Below are 16,429 nucleotides of genomic sequence, written 5' to 3'. Positions count from 1 at the left end.
CTATTTTTTCCTGTTGAGAGTTTTAAACAGTTTGTGGCAAAAATCTTTCATTTTTATGAATCAATTACACTGAAAATGGAAGTGTTCCTTCTGAAAGTTAAAAAATAGTAAAAGGTATGTTTAATTTTGGAATCCTTATGTTTGTGACATGACATGATTTTATGGAAAAGAGTAATTAAGTTCTAAGACCTAAAGTGATTAAAACTCAAAAGATATTTTTCTGTTGAGGAAATGTAAGAGCATGAGGTCAAGATTTACCACAGGGAGGGCTAAGAGGGGGAGGCCAGGCCAACTGCTCCATCAAAGATAGTATTTCATAATTTTTCACCAGGTTCTGCTCACTCCATTCAAACTTAAGATTTTGAATAAAAATTAAGACTTTTACACCTCATATTATTTGAGACAGTGAATCTAACTCTATCTCCTTTGGCTATCAAGGCTTTGAGACCACTGTTTATTTTTTCCATAAACTGAAAGTCTCTTGAGAGTCCCTTGGACAGTAAGGAGAACCAGTCAATCCTAAAGGAAAACAACCCTGATTATTCACTGGAAGGACTGATGCTGAAGCTCCAATACTTTGGTCACCTGATGAGAAGTGCCGACTCAATGGAAAAGACCCTGATGCTGGGAAAGATTGAGGGCATGAGGAGAACAGGATGACAGAGGATGAGACGGTTGGATGGCATCATCAACTCAATGGACATAAGTTTGAGCAAACTCTGGGAGGTAATGAAGGACAGAGAAGCCTGGCGTGCTGCAGTCCATGGGGTTGCAAAGAGTTGGACACAACTGAATGACTGAACAACAACAAAACTAAAAGCCAAGCCCTGAGTACTGAACTTGAAATCCTGCTTCACCACTTTCTAACTACCCATATACTTTGTTTTTCTATGGCTTTCAGATCTATTCTAAATACCTGTACAAAAATGAAGAAAATAAGTTATAATACAATTCATATATTTTCCTATCCTTAGAAAACTTATTTTCCAAATATCATTCACAATCATTTAGTCAAGTTTCATGAAAAAAAAACTGGACCTTGGGACAAGATTCTAAGGAAATTTGTGGGACACTGCCATTTCCAAAAAGAGACTATTCTCAACCAAAAAAGTAGTATATTTTACAACAGTTGGAAAAATTTAAACCAAATAATTACTAATGGGATATTGTAACTCAAAAAAGAATAGAAAATAATTTCATTTTACATTTCTGTATATGTGTGCATATTTTCTTTATAACACTACATAATACATTTCTAGTCTAAATATACCCAGTCAACAAAAGTATCTACAGTATGGATTCAACCTGGAAACCAGAGAGTCCCAGGAAGTAAGCAAAGAAATGATATTTCCAAAAATGTATAACTCTTCCCAAACTCAGAGCTAGAATACTTACAATCTTTCTTACCTGCCAGCCCTTTGTATAACAAAACCCTCTACCCATGCATTATCTCTTATCCCCATGAGCTGACCATATTTCAAACTTTCACTGAAGCTGACTCTGCTGGGTCATGCTCTGTGGAACGAGCATTAAATCAGCCATGGTTTCTGTCTCTTGTTCTCAAGTCAAACAGACATCAAGACATGGGCTTTAAAACTGCTGTTACAACATCCAGGATACTGTGGAAGGAGTGTTCAAGTATACTTGGGAAGTATATTGGAATCATATCAATTCTCTAATTTCAACCTACTTAAGTACTCTCTCCATCAAGTTACCTGAGAGATCTTCCAAAATCTACCATCCCCAGTAGGGAAAACCAGAGCCGCTGAAAACAGGCCAGCAACAATTCTCCTTCAGGTGGAATGGAGATACTGACCCTTACCATTAGTTTCATGAACACACCCATCACACATAGATGTCTCTGTTTTAGTGTCAGCCAATGGCTGACTTATTACTGAAGCTATAGCCCTGGATGGGACTTCTGTTGTCTTGTGCAGTGTGACTACTGGCTAAAGGTTTCACTGCTTGTACACACAAGGTTTCTCTTATGAATGTGTCCTCTGATGTCTGATGAGGTTTAATTTCCAACTAAAGCCTTGCCCACACTTATTACAAATTTAAGGCTTCTCTCCTGAATGTATCCTATGATGGCTAATGAGGTGTGACTGCCGGCTAAAGCCTTGCCCACACTCCTTGCATACATGAGGTTTTCCCCTCTGAGCGTGCCCTCTGGTGTATAATGAAAGTTAGCTTATCATAAAACTCTTGTCCATACTCCCTGTACACAAAGGGGCTATCCCCTGAGTGTGCCCTCTTGTGCCTAAACCGGTCTGGCTTCTGGCTAAACCTTCTACCACACTCCCTGCATATGAAAGGTTTTTCCCCTGAATGTGTTCTCTGGTGTGAGACAAGAGTAGACTTATCATTAAAGCCTCGCCTGCACTCCCTGCATACAAATGGCTTCTCCCCTGAGCGTGTCCTCTGGTGTGTGATGAGGGTTGACTTCCGGGTAAAGGCTCTCCCACATTCCCTGCATACGAATGGCTTCTCCCCTGTGTGTGACCTCTGGTGTTTGTTGAGGTTTGATTTCAGACTAAAGTGCTTCCCACACTCCAGGCACATGTAAGGTTTAACCCCAGAGGTGGTGTGTCTTGAGGTTTGATTTCCAGCTAAAATGACTCCCACATTCTGTGCACACATAAGGTTTCTCTCCTGTGTGTGTCCTTAAGTGTCAAATGAGGTGTGACTTCTGGCTAAAGCCTTGCTCACACTCCCTGCAAACATAAGGCTTCTCTCCTGAGTGTGTCCTCTTATGTCTGTTGAGGTGTGAATACTGGTGAAAGCCATGTCCACACTCCTTGCAGATGTAAGGCCTCTCCCCAGAGTGCGCCCTCTGGTGTGTGACAAGATTTGACTTCAGGCTAAAGCTCTGGCCACACTCCTTGCACACTTAAGACTTGAGCCCTGAGTATGTCCTCTGATGCGTGAAGAGGTTTGATTTCCAAGTAAAGCCTTGTCCATACTCCTTGCACATATATGATTTCTTGCCAGAGTGTATCCTCTGGTGTGTGCTGAGGTTTGACTTCCAGGTAAAGCCTCATCCACATTCCGTGCATACATAAGGCTTTTGCCCAGAATGTGTCCTTTCGTTTTTGATGAGGACTGATATACTGCTGAAGTTTTGTCCCCCCTCAGTGTACATGTAAGCGGTCTCTCTTGTGTGTGTCTTCTGGAGGCTGAGCTGGTTTGACTCCTTAATAAAGCCTAGCTCAAACTCTCCATATTTGATTGCTCCAAATCTTGAGATTTCTAAATCACATAATATTTTGTCTGTTTCCTCGAGGTCTGTCCTCTGGGCCAGGTTGGGCCCTTTATACACCACTGTGTTGTCTTCCTTGGATGTTACTGGCTGTTCTTCCAGGGGGCTGGAGATTGCCTTTGAAGTGCTGCTTTTGCTTATTCTCCTGAACAAAAGCTTGGAATCTTCTTCTCTCTCTCGAATTTCTGCTTGGTGGCTCGAGCAGGTTTGATCAGAGAGTTGCTCCTGCTGCTGTCTGTGATCTTCTGAACAGTGTTTCCCTGAATGGAGATGATTTCCTACACCTAAGCTTGAGAATAACTGAGGGAGATGACTGAACCACACATGCTGGATGAGGGCTTGCTGGCAAGAGAATGCCAAACGACAGGTGAGACAAGGCTAAATTTCTAGCTTTGATCCTGCTAAACAAAGGATGCTTTCAGTCATAGGCAGAGCTGCCTTGGCCATTCTGCTTTGCCCACTGGTCATTCATAGTATGTTTACATCACAAGCTATCTCCCACTCAGCCATCCTTCCCAAGATCTATTTTGCATTTCACTTTATGCATCACATTTTTATTCTAGGAAACAGTAAACTTGATCAGTGGACCAAATCCAGCCTGCAATCTGTTTTTTGTATGGCTATAATATAATATCTACTATATCCAGTTTTCAAAGAAACAGGAAAGAGTGACATAGTTAAGAAAAAAAATTGCAGCCAATAGAATACTGATTTAGGGAGAAAAAAAGACTTCAAAGCTGATATTATGAATATATTCAAAGAACTAAAGAAAATAATATGTGAAAAATTAAAGGTAAGTACTATAACTTAAAATGGAGAATATCAGTAAAGAATAAGAACTTTTTTTTTTTTTTTTGCTGTACCATGCAGCAGACGAGATCTTAGTTCCTAGATCAGAGATCAGACCCAATGCCCCTTGCACTGGAAGCATGCAGTCTTAACCACTGGACCACCAGGGAAGTCCCAAGAACAGAAACTATTAATAAGAAACAAAAGGAAATTCTGAAATTAAAAAGTAAAATAACTAAAATTACAAAGTTACTAGAGAGATACAACAGCATATTTGGCTTTGAAACAGAACCAGTGAACCTGAAGATAAATCAATAGAAATCACCTAAAAACTGAAGAGAAGAGTTAAAGAAAGGCGGAAGAAAAACAAAGAGTCCCAGAAACCTGTAAGACACCATCAAGTAAACCAAACCTATGTGTAATGGTAACTCAAGAAAGTGAAGACAGAGAGAAAGGAGCAGAAAAAGTATCTGAAGAAATTATAGCTTAAAAAGTTCCAAATTGAATGAGAAACATTCATCTACATATCTAAGAAGCTCAACAAACCCGAAAATAAACATAAAGACAGCCCTAGGTAGATACATCATAGCCAAAATGTTGGCCATCAGGGAAAAAAAGACAAAAGGAAAATCTTGAAAGCAGCAAAAGAAAAATGACTTAACATGTACAAGAGGAAAAACAATATGACTAGTGTTAACTTCTCATCTTTGATTACCTGATATGAAGAGCTAACTCACTGGAAAAGACTCTGATGTTGGGAAAGATTGAGGGCAAAAGGAGAAGAGGGCAACAAAGATGAGATGGTTGGATGGCATCACTGACTCAAAGGACATGAGTTTGAGCAAACTCAGGGAGATAGTGAAGGACAGAGAAGCCTGGCATACTACAGCCCATGGGGTCACTAAGAGTTGGACATGATTTAGAGAGTGAACAACAACAATTTCTCATCAGAGACAATGGAGACCAGAAGGCAGTGGAATAACATATTTAAGGTGCTGAAATAAAAAAGGAAAGACTTCTATCAATGAGGAGAAGGCAATGGCAACCCACTCCAATACTCTTGCCTGGAAAATCCTATGGATGGAGGAGCCTGGTAGGCTGCAGTCCATGGGGTCGCTAAGAGTTGGACATGACTGAGCGACTTCGCTTTCACTTTCTATCAATGAAGAACTCTCACAAACCTAGCCTTGAAAAATGAAACTGATATAAAGATATTCTCAGATTAACAAGTACTCAGAATATCTGCTGCCAGCAGACATACCTTATAAGAAATACTTAATAAGTCCTTCAGGCTGAAAAGAAATTGACACCAGATATACTGATACTAAGTCAAATCCACAAGAAGAAATGAGGATCACTGAAACTATTAAATATCTCTGGGTAAATATAAAAGACAATGCATGTATATTATTCTCTTAATTTCTCTAAAACACATAAAACTATTATAAAGGCAATAAATATAATACTATATTGTGGGCTTTATAATATATACATAAATATTTTATTGGAACTAAGTTAGTATTAATTATAAGTAGATTGGGATAAACTAATGTGTATATTTTATTTCCTAGAGCAGCATTAAGAAAATAACTGCAGAATGGCATTGAAACATGTATATTATCATATGTGAAACAGATCACCAGTCCAGGTTCGATACATGGGACAGGGTACTCAGGGCTAGTGCAGTGGGATGACCCAGAGGAATGGGATGGGGGGTGGGGTGGGAGAGGGGTTCAGGATGGGGAACACATGTACACCCATGGCTGATTCATGTCAATGTATGGCAAAACCACTACAATATTGTGAAGTAATTAGCCTCCAATTAAAATTAATAATTTATAAAGAAAAGAAAAAGAAAATAACTCCAAAACAAATTTAAAATCAAGAGTGGAATTAAAATAGTACACTTAAATTTTAAAAAAATATGCCGTAAAAGGGGGTATAAAAATAGACCTGAGACATATTTTTTAAAATAGAAAAATGGCAGATTTAGCTATATTAATCATTATATTAAATATGAACAAACTGAACACTCCAAACAAAAGGCAGAGGTTATCCCACTAGATTAAAAAAGCAATATCAAACAATGTGTTATTAACATGGGACACATTTGGGATCCAAAAAACACAAGTAGGTTAAAAGTAAAGGATGAAAAAAGATATACCATGCAAACAATAATCACCAGAGAACTGGAATGGCTACTATATTAATAACAGACAAAGTAGGTTTCAAGACAAGGATTACTGCTAGAGAAAAAGGACACTTCATAAAGACAAAAGGGCAATAAATCAGAATGATTTAACAATTATAAAGGTATATACAATTTAAAAGAGCCCCAAAATACATGATACCAAAACTTATAGAACTAAAAAAAAGAATTTGATAATTCAACAATAATATTGGAAATTTCAGTATTCTATTCTCAATAATAGAAACAATTAGACAGGGAATTCCCTGGTGGTCCAGTGGTTAGACTCTGAGCTCTCAGTGCTAACTAAAATATCACAAGCCATGCAGTATGACCAAAAAATAAAATCAACTAAAAGTGGATCACAGGCTTAAGTGTAAAAGCTAAGAGTATAAAACTTCTAGAAGAAACCAAAGGGGAAAAAAAAAATGTACGTGGCCCTGAGTTAAGCAAACTTCTTAGTTATGCCACCAAAAGCACAATTAATTTAAAAAATTGTTAAACTGAACATTATCAAAATTTAAAACTGAACATCATCATCATGAAGCATCAAGTTATGCTTGAAAGGACACCATTAACAGAATGAAATGCCACAGAATTTAAGCCACAGACTTAAATTGATAACTATACCATGGTTATATGAAAATATCACCATTCTTAGAAAATCTTTTAACACACATCCATATGTGAACCTGCATACCCAAATATATATACATAAAGATATATATAAATATATACACACACATATGGTGGGGGGAGAAGGGAGAGCATGCTCACAAGAGACACATATGCCAATGATAAAGCAAACTGGGTAAAACAGTAAGTGATTTTATGATGCCATTTTGTATATATATATATATGCCATGTGTGTATGTAAAGGATAATATGTAATATGTGTGTCTAGAGGATATAAAGGTGTTTTTTGTACTATTTTTGCAGAATTTTTGTAATTTCCTGATAAAAATGAACTTCCTTACAAAACAGAAAGAGACTCACAGACTTAGAAAATGAACTTATGGTTGCTGGTGGGAAGGGACAGTTAGTGAGTATAGGATGGTCATGTACACACTGTTACATTCAAAATGGATAACCAACAAGGACAGCACATGGAACTCTACTCAGTGTTATGTGGCAGCCTAGATGGGAGGGGTGTCTATTTAGAAAAAAACAACATAAACTACAGGTGAATATTTAAACTACAAAATAAATAGAGAAGATGAAAAAAATAAATAGGACGAAGCCCTTTTCTGAAAATGGCAGCAGACTGAATTGGTCACAAGTGTCCCCGGCAGAACACAAGCTAAGTGAGAGGAAGGCAGGCCTTCTGGTGGAGGAGAGACAAAGAAGCCAGAGAAGTCCCCCTCCCTTACCTGAAGATGATATTCTGGAAAGGAGGTCATGCCAGGCAGCCTTACCAGGGCCAAGAGGCCTAGAAAAGCTCTACCTCCCAATACCTAAAAGTACCTCCTCCTTCCCTACCTGCCATGCTGTGGACGGTCCCAACTACCCTGTTGCACTCACCTGGACACAGACCCAGTGAACGTTGCCTCTCCTCTATCCAGGGCTTTTCCCCTTGTTCCAGCTGACAAATGAGTTCCAGTTTGGAAAACAGAATGTCTGCTCATAAGGAAAGAAAACAAAGAGATTTCTGGTTATGCATTTAAGGGGGCCATTCTAGAACCCAGCCAAAATGGCAGGGTGGGGTGGAAAGAACCAAGAGGGTGGGACAAAGGGCCCATGAATAGTGAACTTGCAGCAGTCGAAGGGTTGAGTTCTAAAAGGAAACTCCAATCAGAGAAAGAGCCTATCAATCATTACTAAATGAAAAATCTGCTAGGTTTGGGGCAAGATAAAATTTAAAAAAAGAAAAAAAGCCCCTGACTTGGGAAAGAGACCTGAAAATGCAGAGTGGCATACACAATATGAATAAATCTATCTGTTTTCAACTCTACTGAATCCAGATGTACCGTGAGGACAAAGGTAAATTGTTCTTTTTAAGCTCAACCCTAAGACAAAGCTGCATTGTGAGTAGCCTTTCTTCATGATGTATAGAAAATATTCTGAAAGCCAGATTTTAAGTGCTAAGGGAAAGCCATTCTTACCTAGTGAGACCAAGTGGTTGTAAGTCTCCAGCATCACCTCCGTGTGCAGGGTCCTCTGAGCAGGGCTCAACAATTTCCACTCCTCCTGGGTGAAGCCAACAGCCACATCTCGGAATGCCACGAATGCCTTTTAATACAAAACACACCCCTGTTCATCCAGGAGTCCACCCAGTCCACACTGCAGGATGAGGGGACAAAAAGCATCTCTGAGGAGGTGGGGAAGATTTCTAGACTTTACTATGTGCTGCGCTAAGTTGCTTCAGTCATGTCCAACTATTTGTGACCCTATGGAGAGTAGCCCATCAGGCCCCTCTGTCCATTGGATTTTACTATGGATGATGAATAAAGGGTAACAGAATACACCAGTCCCAAATATGCCACTTTGGCATAAAACAATTATTTTGAGCTGAAGGCAATTAATAAGCAGACAGAAGAAAAGCTCTCTGTGCTTTCCCATTTGCCTAAAAGCACAACATTAATTTGTAAAGGTGCCCCTTTTCCCAATTTTATGAAGGACAGAAATTAATCATCAGAGACAACTCTAGACCCTTATCAGCCCACAGACCCCACCAGAGGAATCTACATAGCAAACATTTACTAACTGGCCCTTTTCTTCCATTAGTTCCCCCATATATTTATTATACCTTCCCACAATTGCTGCTCTAGAAATTCAAAGTCCTTTTCCTTTGTCTTGTCACATCTCTAAAAAGTTATTGTTATTTTGTTAAGATGCTATATAAGCTCAAGTCCTAACCATCCCTTCTGAGTTACCCATCACTGAGTACTCCCATGTGTATACATGATGCACATATTAATAAACTTCTGATTGTTTTTCTCACAAAAATGTCTTTTGTCTAATTTATACCCAATGAAAAAAAGAATTTTTCTCCTCCCCTACATGTCCTTGGTGCCAAGAATTCAGAGACCATTATTCTCCCATCTCTACCCAGCCAGCATCATTGTACACCTATCACTGTCAGCATGCTAGGCTTGCTGCTACAGGGGATAAAAGCAAAACAGAAGTTCTTTCACATTGGGAGTTTTGAATGTAGGCAGGAAGAGGAGGAGGACATCATACACAAAGAATTAAAGTAAAAATATAATCTTGCTGACTTTGAAGAATGTGAGAGACTATTTGGTCTATGCATTAATGTTCTACATGAAGCAGCTCAGCCTCTAGGGCAAGGGTGAATGACCCAGCACTATGTATACTCCATGGCAGGGCTCAGTCCTTCCCGCCACTGCCTCACTTTGCCACTTGCTCTCCCCAAGCCTGAGGAATGGAAGTACTGGGTTGGCCAAAAAGTTTGTTGAAGTTTTTTTGGAACATCTTACAGGAAGTTATGGTTTTTCCAGTAGTCATGTATAGATGTGAGAGATGGACCATAAAGAAGGCTGAGCACCAAAGAATTGATGCTTTTGAATTGTGGTGCTGGAGAAGACTTTTTGTTGTTGTTGTTGTTAAATTTTTATTTATTTATTTATTTATAGCTGCACTGGGTCTTGCTGCACACAGGGTTTCTCTACTTGTGGCAAGTGGGGGCTATTTTTTGCAGTACACAGGTTTCTCATTGAGGTGGCTTCTCTTGCTGCAGAGCACAGGCTCTAGACACTCAAGACTTCTGTAGCTGCAGTGCTCAGGCATGTGGAATCTTCCCAGACTAGGGATCAAACTATATCCCCTGCATTGGCAGGCAGATTCTTAAGCCACTGGACCACCAGGGAGGTCCTGGAAAAGATTCTTGAGAGTCCCTTGGACAGCAAGCAGATCAAACCAGTCAATCCTAAAGGAAATCAACCCTGAATATTCACTGGAAGGACTGATGCTGAAGCTGAAGCACTGATACTTTGGCCTCTGATCCAAAGAGCTGACTCATTGCAAAAGATCCTGATCCTGGGAAAGATTGAGGGCAGGAGGAAAAAGGGACGACAGAGGATGAGATGGTTGGATGGCATCATCAACACAATAGACATGAGTTTAAGCAAACTCTGGGATATAGTGAAGGACAGAGAAGCCTGGTGCGCTGCATGCAGTCCACGGGGTTGCAAACTGAGTGACTGAACAACTGATTGTAATATCAAGTGCCCCCAGCATGGTCCCACTGCAAATCAATAAAATCAGACTCTTTAGGGATACGACTTTTATACTTTTAAGAGCTCCTAAGAATAGTCATGGTTGTGAATCACCACGTCAGACGAATCTCAAGAGAGAGAGGTCACTGTAGGATAGAGAGATCAGAGACAGTGTCATGAGAGGGCAATATGATCTTAAAGGACAGGCAGGATTTCCTGGATCAAGGAGACAGATTTAGAGAGCAACAGATTCAGTCTTCCCAATTCTCACTCACTTTCAGGCATAAAGTCATTAGATGATAAAGGATAGAGTCATCTGAATGACTTGAAAGTTATTTTTCTCTTTTTTTCCAGCCAAGTGCCTAAAAAGTGAATTTATCTAAATTAAAGATGTATATGATGTATATGTATATTCCACTTTGGTGTCAATAAACATGCTTTCAGAATGAATAATTAGAACATGATGTCAGAAACAGAATACATTTGAAGTGACGACTGCCCTGAATATCTAAGACACTGTTATGACATACCAAAGGAAGTATTCTGAACAGAAAACTGATATAACTTTAATGTTCAAGGGGAATGAGGATTACAGATACAATGAGTAACAAAGGAACATATCAACATGGGGAAACAAATTGGGACATTATGGTGAACACTCACACGAGAGAAGAAAAAGATCTATACTAGCAGGTCTATCCTGAGAATGTAACACTGCACAGCATAACAAAAACAAAAAAAGTGCAACATGTAAAGCAAAACGTGATGTGAAAAGGGAATCTCAAACAAAGAAGAGATAACTGATAAGATCAAATGTTTTAGAACAGATGGGGTTAGAAAGCTCCAACTGCCATGAGTGGTCACTGCTTTAAAACATTGATTTCTCTTTACCTTGTCATATTTTTGAGGATAAATACCAATCTATAAAAGAATTTCATGCACAAAGTTGATCACAGAAGCATTATCTGCAACAGTTAAACACTGGGAACAAGTTAAATGTTTCCCTCAATTGGGAAACAGTCAATAGGATCATTCATTCAAAGCACTATTACAGAGATCACTTTCAGTGGGATAAATTCTGGCTGTTCCTTCACCTATTAGAAAATGGGTCTGCAGTTTTCCCTGGAGGTCCAGTGGTTAAGGATCCACCTCCCAATCCAAGGGACACAGGTTCGATTCCTGCTCCGGGAAGATCCCACATGCCGAGTGGCAACTAAGCCCATGCACCACAACTCCAAAGCCTATGCATCCTAGAGCCTGTGCTCTGCAACAAGAGAAGCTACTGTAATGAGCCCATATATCGCAAGAAAGAGCAGCCCTGCTCACTGCAAGCAGAGAAAGTTCTCGCAGTAACGAAGAACCAGTGCAGCCAAAAATAAATAAACCTTAAAAAAAGAAAGAAAGAAAATGGGTCTGAGTAGATACACCGTCAGTAGCTTTAAAACAATAGGATCTTGTCATTAAGATTTGTCAAAATGTATATATGTAGGGATGTGTGTGTGCATGTATGCTCAGTCATTCAGTCCCATCCAACTCTTTGCAATTCCATGGACTGTATCATGCCAGGCTCTTCTGTCCATGGAATTTTCCAGGCAAGAATACTGGAGTGGGTTGCCATTTTCTCCTCCAGGAGATCTTCCCAACCCAGGAAATGAACCCATGTCTCCTGTCTTCTGCGTTGGCAGGTGGATTCTTTTATCACTGTGCCACCTGGGAAGCTCCATCGGTGGGTATGTGTAAAATTAAACCAAATCCCAACATTAAAAAATCTAAAAATAAAATGGAAGACTCATAGAAGTGCAGGCTGTATTTTACCTGTCATTGAATGTAGTCTATCTAGTTTCTGTAAACAGTATACATTCAGCAAATTTGTTCAACAGAATCAACTGAAAAAATGCTAAGAATTAGTAACATCATGTGCCTACCAATCCAACTCATTTGTTACAACGTCTAATTTATCCTCTCAGGTGGTGATAATTAACATCCTACTGTGGATTTTCTTAAGTTGTTTTGTGGAATTCAGATGTCATGTATGTTAGAATACCTGGAATTCCTCCCAACCCCCCTGATATGCCCCAAATAACATATCAAAACAAACAACAGAAACTCCCTTGTGACTTAGTTCCTTCAAATTAATTTATTTAAGGTTATGCACCAAACATATCATGTGTGCCAGGTACTCCTTTAGGAACAGAGGTTTCATCCTAAACGACTTATCCATTCAAATGCTTGTGCACTTTGATCAAGTTTTCATAATGCTTTTTTTTAAGTCTTCAGTTCAGTTCAGTTGCTCAGTCATGTCCGACTCTTTGCGACCCCATGAATCACAGCACACCAGGCCTCCCTGTCCATCACCAACTCCCAGAGTTCACGCAGACTCGCGTTCATCGAGTCAGTGATGCCATCCAGCCATCTCATCCTCTGTCGTCCCCTTCTTCTCCTGCCCCTAATCCCTCCCAGCATCAAAGCCTTTTCCAATGAGTCAACTCTTTGCATGAGGTGGCCAAAGTACTGGAGTTCCAGCTTTAGCATCATTCCTTCCAAAGAAATCCCAGGGCTGATCTCCTTCAGAATGGACTAGTTGGATCTCCTTGCAGTCCAAGGGACTCTCAAGAGTCTTCTCCAACACCACAGTTCAAAAGCATCAATTCTTCTTCAGAGTCCAACTCTCGTATCCATACATGACTACTGGAAAAACCATAGCCTTGACTAGATGGACCTTAGTCGGCAAAGCAATGTCTCTGCTTTTCAATATGCTATCTAGGTTGGTCATTACTTTTCTTCCAAGGAGTAAGCATCTTTTAATTTCATGGCTGCAGTCACCATCTGCAGTGATTTTGGAGCCAAAAAAAAAATAAAGTCTGACACTGTTTCCACTGTTTCTCCATCTATTTCCCATGGAGTGATGGGACCGGATGCCATGATCTTCGTTTTCTGAATGTTGAGCTTTAAGTCAACTTCTTCACTCTCCTCTTTTACTTTCATCAAGAGGCTTTTTAGCTCCTCTTCACTTTCTGCCATAAGGGTGGTGTCATCTGCATATCTGAGGTTATTGATATTTCTCCCAGCAAGCTTGATTCCAGCTTGTGTTTCTTCCAGTCCAGCGTTTCTCATGATGTACTCTGCATAGAAGTTAAATAAGCAGGGTGACAATATATAGCCTTGACGTACTCTTTTTCCTATTTGGAACCAGTCTGTTGTTCCATGTCCAGTTCTAACTGTTGCTTCCTGGCCTGCATACAGATTTCCCAAGAGGCAGGTTAGGTGGTCTGGTATTCCCATGTCTTTCAGAATTTTCCACAGTTTATTGTGATCCACACAGTCAAAGGGTTTGGCATAGTCAATAAAGCAGAAATGCATGTTTTTCTGGAACTCTCTTGCTTTTTCTATGATCCAGCGGATGTTGGCAATTTGATCTCTGGTTCCTCTGCCTTTTCTAAAACCAGCTTGAACATCAGGAAGTTCACAGGAAAAGGAAAAAGTCAGCTCATACAAATTTCTGGCTTTTCCCAGAAAAATCAGAATGCCTCCCTATTAACATTATGAGTGGTGAAGAAAGTACACATAAAAGATTCAATGTTACCTTTGGAAATGCCCCCAGATTTTTTACACATTCTTGGTACTGACACTTTTCAAATGAATAAACTATTTTAAAAATGAGAAACACAGAACTCTCAAAGTTGTTCTGAGAATGCCTAGGAAATTGTAAATCTTTACTACAGAGACCAAGCTTAAGAATAAATCAAGACAGTGAAGGCAGATCTGAAAAAACCAAGTTAGTGCATATCAAAAATGATAGTAAACCAGTGTGGCAACTGTGTTGGTGCTCAATAAGTGTTAGTCACATTCACTTAAGTCTAAGTCATCACAGTCACCATTCTCTGGGGTTAGACAGTTTCCCCTTCAGTTCCTATATGCCTATATCTCTGATTTCCTACATCAAATTCCTTCTCAACATCTTTCAAAACCCATCTACTCAAAGTCTACACTCCTCAGCTGGGCACTCAACCTGGCCACCCAGACTCAAAGGTGGAAAATGAAAATCCAGGGGCCAAGTAGGTAATGAATATGAGAGAGACAGGCAAAATGTTAGCTGTCAACAGTTTCAACTTTTGTATGGAAGATACTACGGAAAGTACAAACAGACTCTGCAGGACCTGTCCAAATGATGGAGACACCATTCAGCTCAAATTCCCCTACACCAGAATACAATGCAGTTTATTTTCAGAGAGGCAAGCAATCCAGAATTTTTAGCGAAATCTCCCTACTGCCAGATGCTGAAAATGCTCACAAATGTTAAACTCAGGTCAGACTATAGCAAACTCCTCTCTGTTCCAAGTATGGGTGGCTAGTCTGTATTTTCATCAGTACATATTTTAATATCAACCTAAAATACAATCTTCCCACATTGTGTTAAGGGCAGTGTGCTTTGTGGCCCAGCCTTAGACTAACCAGCCCTTCCCACTGGTATGTCTTCACCAACCCTTCAATTTAACAGATTCTGAGGGGTTGTTCAGACAGCCCTACTCCTAGAAGTCCTCCTTAGCCACTTCAGGCCACAGGCTACTATGTTGTCCCTGCCTTTCATCCTTATCACTGCACAATTAAGCCTGGACGTCCGTGTGTGTGTGTGTGTGTGTGTGTGTGTGTGTTTTGTAATACCCCCTGTGAGCTGTTCACAATTAACTTAATTAGAAAATGACTGAAGCATGGATGGGGCAGAAAGAAATGTTGAGGGACTCCATGTATTAATAAGCCACCCCTCCAGGACCCAGAAAGTGAGCTTTGCCCAGCTACCAATAAAGCAGCCTCCAAAGCAAGAAAAGGGAATGTATTCATTCTCTCGACAGCCAAGATGTAATTTTACACATATTCTCACCTCTTTTTTGGCTTTCAGGAGCTCCGTGGTCATTTTCCTGGATCTCCTGAGTGCTCTCCCTAAAGAAGGGCAAATCTCAGAAGGCTAATCTGAGGATGTGAAGAGAAATGAGAGCACGTCTAGTTGGAAAACCCTTCCCACGTGCAGGCTGGGTCTGCTCCCGAGGCTCACTACTGAGGGCTGGGAGTGTCACAGAAACCACCAGCACAAACCCATTCCCATCCAACGCCCTGGAGAAAGGGCCGAGGGTGACCGAGCCTCTCAAGTTCAGCCCCAAGCTCTGGCCAGAGAGTGAAACCCATGTCCCCCAGCAGCAGAGTAAGGGTTTGTCTCTATCCCTGTGGGTTGGAATGAAAGGAAGATGGATGGTCTTGAGGTGCCTACATGAGAGCTTCCGAGTTCAGACGCAGCCTGTGCCCTCGTGAGTAAAACAGTGACAAGCAGAGGAACGTCCTGAATGGACGAGGCCGTGACTGTAGGGCACTCACGGAACTCGGGGTGCACGCTGCCAATCCTGCGGATGAAGCTCGGGAACCAAGAGCAGAGCTGTGGGAAATACCCGAATGGCTACCAACAAACCTAATGGGCGGGATCCACCAACCGGAACTGTTCCTGCTTCGTCAGTTCCACACGCTAAGGGGCGAGCGGAAGGGACGGCGGAAGTGGCCGCGGAGGGTTCCCGGGAGCGTAATCTTGGGATAGAGAAGAGGCGAAGGTTGCTCCCACGGAAGGTGCCACGGCAGTTTGCGCCTCTTCTTACACAGCCAATGTTAGGAGCCCATTGTTAAGGTGCCTGGACTGCGGGGTTCACAAGTTCCTCCACTGAGGGTCAGTGAGATCTACACACCGGCTGGGACACGCCCGAGGATTCTAGCAAAGACGGTCCTGCAGCCGGGTGGCCAGAGTGTGCACGCTGACCTTTCAGCGATGTGGGGGATCCAGGTTCCCCTACTCAAGCCTCTGCCGGTGTCCGCTTCCGGGAGCTGAAACCAGGGGCGTCACGGGCTGGGCCTGAACCGAGTGGGTGTAGGAGCGGCTCGGAGTAAAGTACTTGGGGGTTAGGGCTGCGGGGTGATACTCCATTGGGACTCCCGGACAGGAGCGACACCGGCTTTGCGGCCCCGACGGTGGGAGGGTGC

At 41.1% G+C, this 16,429-nt stretch overlaps 1 pseudogene; it reads right to left on the bottom strand.

Annotated features, from left to right (window-relative positions):
- Positions 1-1,905: 1,905 nt before the first annotated feature.
- On the bottom strand, positions 1,906-15,672 carry LOC138418812 (zinc finger protein 875-like; annotated as a pseudogene).
- Between the last annotated feature and the right edge of the window lie 757 nt (positions 15,673-16,429).

The sequence above is a fragment of the Ovis canadensis genome, chromosome 14 (assembly GCF_042477335.2).
Source record: "Ovis canadensis isolate MfBH-ARS-UI-01 breed Bighorn chromosome 14, ARS-UI_OviCan_v2, whole genome shotgun sequence".
Lineage (NCBI taxonomy): Eukaryota > Metazoa > Chordata > Mammalia > Artiodactyla > Bovidae > Ovis > Ovis canadensis.
This window is presented reverse-complemented; position numbering and strand designations above follow the sequence as displayed.